The sequence below is a fragment of the Pseudophryne corroboree genome, chromosome 8, assembly GCF_028390025.1.
Source record: "Pseudophryne corroboree isolate aPseCor3 chromosome 8, aPseCor3.hap2, whole genome shotgun sequence".
Taxonomy (NCBI): domain Eukaryota; kingdom Metazoa; phylum Chordata; class Amphibia; order Anura; family Myobatrachidae; genus Pseudophryne; species Pseudophryne corroboree.
This window is the reverse complement of record NC_086451.1, coordinates 370,923,594-370,936,797: the sequence shown is the minus strand read 5'-3', so window position 1 is coordinate 370,936,797 and position 13,204 is coordinate 370,923,594. Positions and strand designations below refer to the sequence as shown.

Below are 13,204 nucleotides of genomic sequence, written 5' to 3'. Positions count from 1 at the left end.
AAATAATTCCTGTGATTTTGTCATTTTCTTCCAGTGATTTGGACCAATAATACCATTGATTAGAACAAATAATTCCTGTGATATTGAGGTGTTTGTGTCGCTTAGCTTAGCCATCCAGCGACCACAGTGCACCTCTTTTTCTCTTTTCTTTGCATCATGTGCTGTTTGGGGACTATTTTTTTAAGTGCCATCCTGTCTGACACTTCCGTATATGTGGTACTGCCATTTGATATAATTCCCGACATTACTGCCATTTAATTCCAGCTATTTTGTCATTTTTCTTGCCAAAACACGTCCGAATCCAAAACACGGGCGCGGAACCGAATCCAAAACCAAAACACAAAACCCGAAAAATTTCCTGTGCACATCACTACTTTACAGAGATCCAAAATCTACGTAAATCAAATGTTTGTCCAGTAATCTGTATTATGACATTGGTACTGTTATTTAATTTTGGTATAGAACTAATGGTGGGTACACACTGATAGATATATTGGCCGTCAGCTGTGCTGCAGGGCCGACGTGATATGTCTGTGAACAACGGAGTTCAATAGAATGGCTGATATATCGGCCAGTGTGTACGGGCCTTAAGTTTCATTAGGTTACAGTGAATCTTAGGAACAAGGGTGGGAAATTTTGCATAGCAGCAAAGAGCTATATACAGTACAAGCCTATAGCCATCTTATTTTTAACCCTAATATGCCATGTACAGCATGGGACGGGTTGAGTATGAGTTACTGGCGGTCGTTCAGTATACGACCGCCGGCATCCCAGCAATTGAAATCCCGACAGGGGTGAGCTATCTAGGGCCCTCATTCCGAGTTGTTCGCTCGCAAGCGGATTTTAGCAGATTTGCTCATGCTAAGCCGCCGCCTACTGGGAGTGAATCTTAGCATCTTAAAATTGCGAACGATGTATTCGCAATATTGCGATTACACACCTCGTAGCAGTTTCTGAGTAGCTTCAGACTTACTCGGCATCTGCGATCAGTTCAGTGCTTGTCGTTCCTGGTTTGACGTCATAAACACACCCAGCGTTCGCCCAGACACTCCTCCGTTTCTCCGGCCACTCCTGCGTTTTTTCCGGAAACGGTAGCGTTTTTTCCCACACGCCCATAAAACGGCCTGTTTCCGCCCAGTAACACCCATTTCCTGTCAATCACATTACGATCGCCAGAACGATGAAAAAGCCGTGAGTAAAATTCCTAACTACATAGCAAATTTACTTGGCGCAGTCGCTGTGCGGACATTGCGCATGCGCATTAAGCGGAAAATCGCTGCGATGCGAAGATTTTTACCGAGCGACCAACTCGGAATGAGGGCCTATGTTCTCTCCTCTCCCCTACTCCCTAACTCTCCTTTCCTGCAGCCTAACCCTAACCTCCCCCTTTGGTGCCTAACCATAATCTCCCCCATTGTTGCCTAAACCTAACCCCCCCTTTCCCGCAGACTAAACCTAACCCTCCCTCATAGTGTCTAACCCTAACCTCCCGGGGTGGCACCTAAACCTAAACTCCCCCCCTTCCCGTTAAGTCTTCCTGCTATCCTCACGGTCGGGATGCCGGCTGTCAGAATTCCGGCGTCAGTGTCCTGACCTTTTCGGGATTCCGGCGTCAGGATTCTGACGGGTGTCGGGATTCCGGCATCAGTATTCCGGCTGCCGGGATTCCGACAGCTGGCATCTTAACCGGATCCCCATCATGGGACTGCTCCATTACATATGAATCAAACTTTACATAATATGAGCATAGTGCAACTTTATATCATTTTACAGAAACCTACTGCACTTACTACCTCACCAAATTATTATCAGTTATTTATATAGCGCACACATAAACCACAGCGCTTTACAGAGAATATTTTGGCCATTCACATCAGTCCCTGCCCCAGTGGAGCTTACAATCTATTTTTCCCTACCACATGTACACGCACACACATTCACACTAGGGTTAATTTCTCTATCGTCCTAGTGGATGCTGGGGTTCCTGAAAGGACCATGGGGAATAGCGGCTCCGCAGGAGACAGGGCACAAAAGTTAAGCTTTAGGATCAGGTGGTGTGCACTGGCTCCTCCCCCTATGACCCTCCTCCAAGCCTCAGTTAGGTTTTTGTGCCCGGCCGAGAAGGGTGCAATCTAGGTGGCTCTCCTAAAGAGCTGCTTAGAAAAGTTTAGTTTTAGGTTTTTTATTTTACAGTGAGTCCTGCTGGCAACAGGATCACTGCATCGAGGGACTTAGGGGAGAAGAAGTGAACTCACCTGCGTGCAGGATGGATTGGCTTCTTAGGCTACTGGACATTAGCTCCAGAGGGACGATCACAGGTACAGCCTGGATGGGTCACCGGAGCCGCGCCGCCGGCCCCCTTGCAGATGCCGAAAAGAGAAGAGGTCCAGAAATCGGCGGCAGAAGACTCTTCAGTCTTCTTAAGGTAGCGCACAGCACTGCAGCTGTGCGCCATTGCTCTCAGCACACTTCACACGGCAGTCACTGAGGGTGCAGGGCGCTGGGGGGGGCGCCCTGGGCAGCAATGGAAACCTGTTATTTGGCAAAAAATACCTCACATATAGCCTCCGGGGGCAATATGGAGATATTTAACCCCTGCCAGAATCCGTTGAAGAGCGGGAGACGAGCCCGCCGAAAAGGGGGCGGGGCCTATCTCCTCAGCACACAGCGCCATTTTCCCTCACAGAAAGGCTGGAGGGAAGGCTCCCAGGCTCTCCCCTGCACTGCACTACAGAAACAGGGTTAAAACAGAGAGGGGGGCCACTAATTTGGCGTTAGACATATATATAAAGATGCTATAAGGGAAAACACTTATATAAGGTTGTCCCTATATAATTATAGCGTTTTTGGTGTGTGCTGGCAAACTCTCCCTCTGTCTCTCCAAAGGGCTAGTGGGTCCTGTCCTCTATCAGAGCATTCCCTGTGTGTGTGCTGTGTGTCGGTACGTGTGTGTCGACATGTATGAGGACGATGTTGGTGAGGAGGCGGAGCAATTGCCTGTAATGGTGATGTCACTCTCTAGGGAGTCGACACCGGAATGGATGGCTTATTTAGGGAATTACGTGATAATGTCAACACGCTGCAAGGTCGGTTGACGACATGAGACGGCCGACAAACAATTAGTACCGGTCCAGACGTCTCAAAAACACCGTCAGGGGTTTAAAACGCCCGTTTACCTTAGTCGGTCGACACAGACACAGACACGAACACTGAATCCAGTGTCGACGGTGAATAAACAAACGTATTCCTCATTAAGGGCCACACGTTAAGGGCAATGAAGGAGGTGTTACATATTTCTGATACTACAAGTACCACAAAGATGGGTATTATGTGGCAGTGAAAAAACTACCGTAGTTTTTCCTGAATCAGATAAAATAAAATGAAGGAGCCAGCTGATATGAAGCTGGAGTAATATCCTTAAAAGTATATACACACATACGGTGGTTATACGGCGACCAGCGATCGCCTCAGCCTGGAAATGCAGTGCTGGGTTGGCTTGGTCGGATTCCCTGACTGAAAATATTTTAGTGATATAGAGCATTTAATAGGATGCAGTCTATATATATATATATATATATATATGCGAGATGCACAGAGGGATATTTGCACTCTGGCATCAAGATAAGTGCGTTGTCCATATCTGCCAGAAGATGTTATGGACACGACAGTGGTCAGGTGATGCAGATCCCATACGGCACATGAAAGTATGGTCGTATAAAGGAAAGTAGGTACTTGGGGTCGGTCCATCGGACCTGGGGGCCACGGCAACAGCTGGGAAATCCAACCTTTTTACCCCAAGTCACATCTCAGCAGAAAAAGACACTGTCTTTTCAGCCTCAATCCTTCCGTTCCCATAAGGGCATGCGGGCAAAAGGCCAGTCATATCTGCCCAGACATAGAGGAAAGGGAAGTAGACTGCAGAAGGCAGCCCCTTTCCAGGAACAGAAGCCCTCCACCGAGTCTGCCAAGTCCTCAGCAGGACGCTGGGGCCGTGCAAGCTGACTCAGGTGAGGTGGGGGGTCGTCTCAAGAGTCTCAGCGTGCAGTGGGATCACTCGCAAGTTGACCCCTAGATCGTACAAAGTATTATCCCAGGGGTACAGTTTGGAGATTCGAGACATCTTTTCCTCGCAGGTTCCTGAAGTCTGCTTTACCAAAGGCTCCCTCCGACAGGGAGGCAGTATTGGGAAAAAATTCACAAGCTGTATTTCCAGCAGGTGATAATCAAAGTACCCCTCCTACAATCAAGGAAAAGGGTATTAGTCTTCCACACTATATTGTGGTACTGAAGCCAGACGGCTTGGTGAGACATATTCTAAATCTGAAATTTTTGAACACTTACATACAAAGGTTCAAATCAAGATGGAGTCACTCAGACAGTGATAGCGAACCGGAAAAAAGGGGACTATATGGTGTCCTTGGACATCAAGGATTACCTCCATGTCCAAATTTGCCCTTCTCAACAAGGGTACCTATGGTTTGTGGTACAGCAGTGTTCATTCCGGGAGTGGAAAACTGAATTTCCTCAGCTGGAATGAATTCCACTCGGAAAAGTGGGAACTTCATCTGGAAGTTTCCACATGATTGTAAACCGTGGGAAAGACCAAAGGTGGTCATAAGATGGCGTCCCACCTGAAGCGCCAGGTCAAGAGACCCTCAGGCAATAGCTGGGTCGCTCTGGTAACACCGTGGGTGTACCAGTCGGGTATGTGTTCCCTCCTCTGCCTCTCATACCCAGGGTATTGAGAATTATAGGAAGGAGAGGAGTAAGAATTATGCTCGTGGCTCCGGTTTGGCCAAGAAGGACTTGGTAACCGGAACTTCAAGAGATAAGAAGGGTCTTGATTCAGCAAGAATCATGTCTGTTCCAAGACTTACCGCAGCTGCGTTGACGCAGGGGCGGGTGAACGCCGGATCCTAAGGGAAAAAGGCATTCCGGAAGAGATCATCCCTACCCTGGTCAGAGCCAGGAAGGAGGTGACCGCACAACATTATCACAGTTTAGGTGAAAATATGTTCCATGGTGTGAGGCCAGGAAGGCTCCACGGAAGAATTTCAACTAGGTTAATTCCTATATTTCCTGCAAACAGGAGTGTCTATGGGCCTCAAATTGGGGTCCATTAAGGTTCAAATTTCGGCCTGTCGATTTTCTTCCAGAAAGAATTGGCTTCAGTTCCTGAAGTCCAGAAGTTTGTCAAGGGAGTACTGCATATACAACCCCTTTTGATGTCTCCAGTGGCACTGGGGGATCTCAACGTAGTTTTGGGGATTCCAAAAATCACATTGGTTTAAACCACTCAAATCTGTGGATTTGATATATCTCACATGGAAAGTGAACATGCGGTTGGTCCTGGCCTCGGCCAGGCGAGTGTCAAAATTTGCGCCTTTGTCTCACAAAGCCATATCTGATTGTCCATTCGGACAGAGCAAAGCTGCGGACTCGTCCCCAGTTTATCCCTAGGGTGGTGTCAGCGTTTTACCTGAACCAGCTTATTGTGGTACCTGCGGCTACTAGGGACTTGGAGGACTCCAAGTTGCTGGATGTTGTCAGGGCCCTGAAAATATAGTTTTCCAGGTCGGCTGGAGTCAGGAAATCTGACTTGCTGTTTTATCCTGTATGCACCCAACAAGCTGGGTGCCCCTGCTTCTAAGCAGACTATTGCTCGTTGGATTTGTAGTACAATTCAGCTTGCACATTCTGTGGCAGGCTTGCCACAGCCAAAAATATGTAAATGCCCATTCCACAAGGAAGGTGGGCTCATCTTGGGCGGCTGCCCGAGGGGTCTCGGCTTTACAACTTTGCCGAGCGGCTACGTGGTCGGGGGAGAACACGTTTGTAAAATCCTACAAATTTGATACCCTGGCTAAGGAGGACCTGGAGTTCTCTCATTCGGTGCTGCAGAGTCATCCGCACTCTCCCGCCCGTTTGGGAGCTTTGGTATAATCCCCATGGTCCTTTCAGGAACCCCAGCATCCACTAGGACGATAGAGAAAATAAGAATTTACTTACCGATAATTCTATTTCTCGGAGTCCGTAGTGGATGCTGGGCGCCCATCCCAAGTGCGGATTATCTGCAATACTTGTACATAGTTATTGTTAACTAAATCGGGTTATTGTTGTAGTGAGCCATCTTTCAGAGGCTCCTCTGTTCTCATACTGTTAACTGGGTTCAGATCACAGGTTGTACAGTGTGATTGGTGTGGCTGGTATGAGTCTTACCCGGGATTCAAAATCCTTCCTTATTATGTACGCTCGTCCGGGCACAGTATCCTAACTGAGGCTTGGAGGAGGGTCATAGGGGGAGGAGCCAGTGCACACCACCTGATCCTAAAGCTTAACTTTTGTGCCCTGTCTCCTGCGGAGCCGCTATTCCCCATGGTCCTTTCAGGAACCCCAGCATCCACTACGGACTCCGAGAAATAGAATTATCGGTAAGTAAATTCTTATTTTTGTAGGGATCCAATTAACCTACCAGTATATGTTTGGAGTGTGGGAGGAAACCGGAGTACCCGGAGAAAACCCAGCGTACTCCCACCCTGCATGCCACGCTCACCCAACACCCTCTCCCACCCTGCACGCCACTCTCACTCAGCGTCTTCTCCCACCCTGCACCCCACTCTCACCCTGCACTCTCTCACCCTGCACCCCACTCTCACCCTGCACCCCACTCTCACCCTGCGCTCTCTCCCACCCTGCACGCCACTCTCTCCCAGCATCTTCTCCCACTCTCACCACAGCCAAATGCCCGAAATAAATAAACTGTCAACTGCTGTTGCGCTGGATCTGACTGATACTGAATGACGGAGATCACTGCTGATTGATCAACAGACCACACTTTCCATGAAATGGGAGTTTGCGGGCAGTAAAATGTGCAATTGCACTGAAGGCAATGGCCTCATGGAAGTATCACAGGAGTGTGGTACGCATTAAAGCTGAACAAAGATGGGGCGCCTATTTCAGGCAGATCTTTTACACTCAAAATGGAGCTGCATGTAAGCACAGATACAAATGATGACAATTGTGACTGAAGATGTAAGAACAGTGGGAGTGATAGGTTTCCAAGTGCAGCCACACAGATTCTGCATCAGCGTAAACTAGTAAGCAGGCTGCCACGGGTGTACAAAAAAGAGGGGGCAGATGCGTCTGACTCAGGATCAGGCCCACTGTGTAGGGCGATAAGGATCTGTGTTTCACAAGAGTGCAAAGCTTGGAATGTGTGTTTATTTCATCGGCCCAACAGGAAGGTGTCAGTGGAATTGTTTTCAACTGAATATCTAAGGACAATAGAATACATGAAATGAGTGTGTTGGTGTCTGTCCTGTCTATGCTGGTGGGATAACGGAAGGATCCACACTGAGCCATTCTCAATGGTTTAACCCTTTCATTAGTTGGACCCACACACAGAACTACTTCTTCTGAAACTTGGCACATTGGGGATACCACATCATTGGGTGTATACAGTAGTTCATCTGAAGGCCTAAATAACAGAATAAGCATTGATAATTGGTCCTTATATGAAGTAGCCACCAGTGGTGCAAGTAGAAATAATAGGATTTTGGTGCTTACCGGTAAATCCTTTTCTCCTAGACGGTAGAGGATGCTGGGGACTCCAAAAGGACCATGGGGTATAGACGGGATCCGCAGGAGCTTGGGCACACTGAAAAGACTTAAGACTGGGTGTGAACTGGCTCCTCCCTCTATGCCCCTCCTCCAGACCTCAGTTATAGGAACTGTGCCCAGGAGAGACGGACATTTAGAGGAAAGGAATTTTGTGTAAACTAAGGCTACAAACATACCAGCCCACACCACAACCATACCGTACAACCGGAGTAACAGTAAACCAGATAACAGTATGAAAAAACAACAGCAACAAGCTGAAACCAGAAATACACAACCTGTGTATAAACTAAGTGAACCGACAAGAGAACACCGCAAGAAACAGTCCGTACTGGGATGGGCGCCCAGCATCCTCTACGGACTAGGAGAAAAGGATTTACCGGTAAGTACTAAAATCCTATTTTCTCTTACGTCCTAGAGGATGCTGGGGACTCCAAAAGGACCATGGGGTTTATACCAAAGCTCCAGACCGGGCGGGAGAGTGCGGACGACTCTGCAGCTCCGACTGAGCAAACTCAAGGTCCTCATCAGCCAGGGTATCAAACTTATAGAACTTGGCAAAAGTGTTTGAACCCGACCAAGTAGCCGCTCGACAGAGCTGTAAAGCCGAGACGCTCCGGGCAGCCGCCCAAGACGAGCCCACCTTCCTGGTAGAATGGGCTTTAACCGACTTCGGCACCGGTATTCCGGCCGAAGAATGAGCCTGCTAAATCGTACTACAAATCCAGCGTGCAATAGTCTGTTTTGAAGCAGGATGACCAATCTTGCTGGAAGCGTACAGGACAAACAGTGCCTCAGTTTTCCTGGCAACCGCCGTACGGGCGACATTGATCTTCAACGCCCTCACTACATCCAGAGACCTTGGAACTGTCCCAGCATCCCTGGCCACCGGTACCACAATAGGTTGATTAATGTGAAACGAGGAGACCACCTTTGGTAAAAATTGTTGACGAGTCCTCAATTCTGCCCTATCCGAATGAAAGACCAAGTACAAGTACGGACTTTTATGAGATAAGGCCGCCAACTCAGACACCCGGCTGGTAGAAGCCAGTGCCAACAACATGACTACCTTCCAGGTGAGAAACTTCAACTCAACCTTACGCAAAGGCTCAAACCAGGAAGACAGGAGAAACTGTAAGACCACGTCCAGATCCCGAGGATTGATATGCAAAACTACTTTCACGAACGTCTGTACCTCTGGGAGGGCAGCCAGTTCTCTTTGAAAGAAAATAGACAATGCCGAAATCTGCACCTTGATGGATCCCAACTTCAGTCAGGCCTGCATCCACACCAGCCTGCAAAAAGTGGAGAAAATGCCCCAAATTAAATTCTTCCGCAGGAGCCTTTTTAAACTCTCACCAGGAAACATACTTCTTCCAAATACGGTGATAATGCTTCGCCGTAACCTCCTTCCTAGCCCTGAGGAGAGTAGGTATGACCTCTACTGGAATACCTTTACGAGCTAAGATCTGGCGCTCAACTTCCATGCCGTCAAACGCAGCCGCGGTAAGTCTGGAAACACGCATGGACCCTGCAACAACAGGTCCTCTCTTAGAGGAAGCGGCCAAGGATCTTCCACCAGTAATTCCTGAAGATCCGGATACCAGGCCCTTCTTGGCCAATCTGGAACTAGAGAATTGCCTGAACCCTTGCTCGCCGAATGATCCCCAGCACCTTTGGAATGAGAGGAAGTGGAGGGAACACATACACCGACTTGAACACCCACGGAGACACCAGAGCATCCACTGCACTGGCTTGGGGGTCCCTTGACCTGGAACAATACCTCGGAAGCTTCTTGTTGAGACGAGATGCCATCATGTCTATCAGAGGGAGTCCCCAACGCTTTGTCACTTCTGCAAACACCTCTTGATGAAGAGCCCACTCTCCCGGATGGAGATCATGTCTGCTGAGGAAGTCTGCTTCCCAGTTGTCTACTCCCGGAAGGAAGACTGCTGACAGGGCGCACAGATGTTGTTCCGCCCAGCGAAGGATTCTTGTGGCCTCCGCCATTGCCGCTCTGCTCCTTGTGCCGCCTTGACGGTTGATATGTGCTACCACTGTGATGTTGTCTGACTGTACCAGCACAGGTCGACCCTGAAGAAGGCTTCTTGCCTGTAGCAGGCCGTTGTAAATGGCTTTTAACTTGAGAACATTTATGTGGAGACCCGCTTCCTGGAACGACCATCTCCCCTGGAAGTTCCTGCCTTGGGTGACTGCACCCCAGCCCCGGAGACTCGCATCTGTCGTCAGAAGTACCCAATCCAGGATACCGAACTGGCGTCCCTCTAGGAGGTGAGACCCTTGTAGCCACCACAGGAGGGAAATTCTGGCTCTGGGAGATAGACTTATCTTCCGGTGCATGTGCAGGTGAGACCCGGACCATTTGCTCAGCAAGTCCCACTGAAACACCCGGGCATGAAACCTGCCGAACGGAATGGCTTCGTAGGTCGCCACCATCTTCCCCAGAACGCGCGTACATTGATGGATGGACACAGTCTTCGGCTTCAGAAGTTCCCTGACCAACAACTGCAGTTCTAGAGCCTTTTCTTGTGGAAGAAAAACTCTCATAACTCCGTGTCGAGAATCATGCCCAGAAAAGACAGCCGGGTGGTCGGAATCAACTGAGATTTTGGTAAATTTAGCAGCCAACCGTGCTGTCGAAGCACCGACAGCACCAAGTCCACACTCCTTAGCAACCTTTCCTTGGACCTCGCCTTTATCAGGAGATCGTCCAAGTACGGGATAATTGAAACCCCCTGCTTGCGAAGGAGAACCATCATTTCTGCCATGACCTTGGTGAACACTCTCGGGGCCGTGGCAAGGCCAAACGGCAACGTTTGAAATTGATAATGAGAGTCCTTTATCGCAAACCTGAGGAAGGCCTGGTGCGAAGCAAATATAGGGACGTGTAAGTAGGCATCCTTTGTGTCGACTGATGCCATACAATCCCCCCCCCCCTTCTAGGCTGGAAATCACAGCTCGAAAAGATTCCATCTTGAACTTGAAAACTTTTAAAGTATGGATTGAGGGATTTTAGATTCAGAATCGGTCTGACCGAACCGTCCGGTTTCGGGACCACAAATAGGCTCGAGTAGAACCCCTCCCCCCATTGTGACGGTGGAACTGGAACAATGACCTTCTGTTGACACAATTTTTGTATCGCTGCCAACACCAGCTCCCTGTCCGGAAGAGACGCTGGTAAGGGGGAAACGAAGAACCGGTGAGGGGGCACCTCCCGAAACTCCAGCTTGTATCCCTGAGATACAATCTCTAGGACCCAAGGATCAATGCCTGAATGAACCCAGACCTGACTGAAGACTCGGAGACGGCCCCCCACCGGTCCGGACTCCCCCAGGGAAGCCCCAACGTCATGCGGTGGACTTGGTAGAGGCAGGGGAGGACTTTTGGTCCTGGGCGCCTGACACGGCAGGCGACTTCCTACCCCTTCCTTTACCCTTTGAAGCGAGGAAGGACGAACCCTTTCCACGCCTGTATTTATTAGGACGAAAGGACTGCATCTGCTGAAGTGGTGCCTTTTTGTGCTGTGTGGGAACATAGGGAAGAAAAGAGTACTTACCCATCGTCGCGGTAGAGACCAGGTCCGCCAAGCCGTCCCCAAACAAGACATTACCTTTGTAGGGTAAAGCTTCCATAGCTCTCTTGGAGTCGGCATCAGCATTCCATTGATGGATCCACAACGCCCTCCTTGCCGAAATTGACATGGCATTGGCTCTTGATCCCAAGAGACAAACATCCCTCGCCGCATCCTTCAGGTAATCTGCAGCGTCCTTGATATAACCAAGAGTCAGAAGAACATTATCTTTATCAAGGGTATCCATGTCAGTAGCTAAATTCTCGGCCCATTTAGCAATAGCACTACTCACACACACCGACGCCACTGCAGGTCTGAGCAATGCGCCTGTATTAGCGAAAATGGACTTCAGAGACGTCTCCAGCTTGCGATCCGCCGGATCCTTGAGAGCTGCCGTATCCAGAGACGGAAGCGCCACCTTCTTAGACAAACGAGATAGAGCTTTGCCAACATTTGGAGACGACTCCCATTTTTCCCTATCATCAGAGGGGAAAGGATTCGCCATGAAAATCTGCCACCTCTTATCCGGCGACTCCCAAGCCTTTTCACAAAGAGTATTCATTTCATGAGAGGGGGGAAATTTCACTTCAGGTTTTTTCCCTTTGAACAAACAAATCCTTGTTTCCTGCATCGCAGGTTCATCAGAAATGTGTATATCATCCTTTATAGCCACAATCATGTACTGAATACTCTTCACTAAACGCGGATGCAAAGCCGCCTCAGAAAATTCGGTATCAGTATCTGCCACTTGAGTAAACGGCTGCTTCTGCGAGCCCGATGGGGTCTGTACCTGAGATAAAGCCTCCTCTATGGACTTCTTCCACACCTGCGTCTGTGACTCAGACTTATCTAACCTCTTTGATAACGAAGCTACATTCGTATTGATTGTAGTTAACAACGTGAGTAAATCAGGTGTCGGCTGCGCCGACAGACCCAAATCCAGACCCACAACTTCACCCCCCACAACCTCCTCCGGTGAATCACATTCAGCCTCAGACATGTCGACACATTCGATCGACACTGCGACACACACTCAGAATGTCTCAGCTAGGGGACAGGCCTACAGTGAAGCACCAGAGAGAGACCAAGAGGGAGTATGCCAGCTCACACCCCAGCGCCTATATATCCCTATAGGGGATATATATGACCAGCGCTGCTTAGCAACTAAATAATGCACCACACTGCGCCCCCCCCCCCCGAGAAATCTCCCCGTTACTTGCGGGGAGTGATGGAGGTCCGGCCCAGTGTCTTTCAGCCACGTGGAGGAGAGAAGATGGCGCCATGAGCCGCGCGCTAGCTCCGCCCCTTCCCGGCGGGCTTCAGCGCGCCCAATTTGAAAATGCCGGCGGGGGCCGAGGAACGGTGCCGAGGCACCGACAGTGCTTCTGCCGGCTACCCGGACCCCAGTGACCTGCTGCCCAGGGCGCCTCCCCCCCCTAGCGCCCTGCACCCTGTGAGTGCCGTCAGTGATGTGTGTGGGAGCATGGAGCGCAGCGTCACCGCTGCGCTGTACCCGGTCACGAAGTCTTCTGCCGTCCTGAAGTCTTCTGATCGTCTCATACTCACCCGACTTCTTTCTTCTGGCTTCTGTGAGGGGGTGACGGCGTGGCTCCGGGAACAAGCAGCTAGGCGCACCAAGTGATCGAACCCTCTGGAGCTAATGGTGTCCAGTAGAAGAAGAGCCCTTAAACTAAGACGAAGTGGGTTCTGCTTCTCTCCCCTCACTCCCACGCTGCAGGGAGTCTCCCTGAAAATAAAAAACCTAACAAAAGTCTTTTCCAGAGAAACTCAGTAGAGCTCCCCTGTGAGTGTCCAGTCAGTCTAACTGAGGTCTGGAGGAGGGGCATAGAGGGAGGAGCCAGTTCACCAGTCTTAAGTCTTTTCAGTGTGCCCAAGCTCCTGCAGATCCCGTCTATACCCCATGGTCCTTTTGGAGACCCCAGCATCCTCTAGGACGTAAGAGAAATTTTCTTAGTAGTACCGAGTGCTGAAAAT

General features: G+C 49.7%; 1 long non-coding RNA gene across 3 annotated transcripts in view; it reads left to right on the top strand.

Annotated features, from left to right (window-relative positions):
* The window catches only part of LOC134947812 (uncharacterized), a 236,170-nt gene that overhangs the window by 42,648 nt on the left and 180,318 nt on the right, over window positions 1-13,204 (top strand). The gene's annotated exons all lie outside the window — the stretch shown is intronic.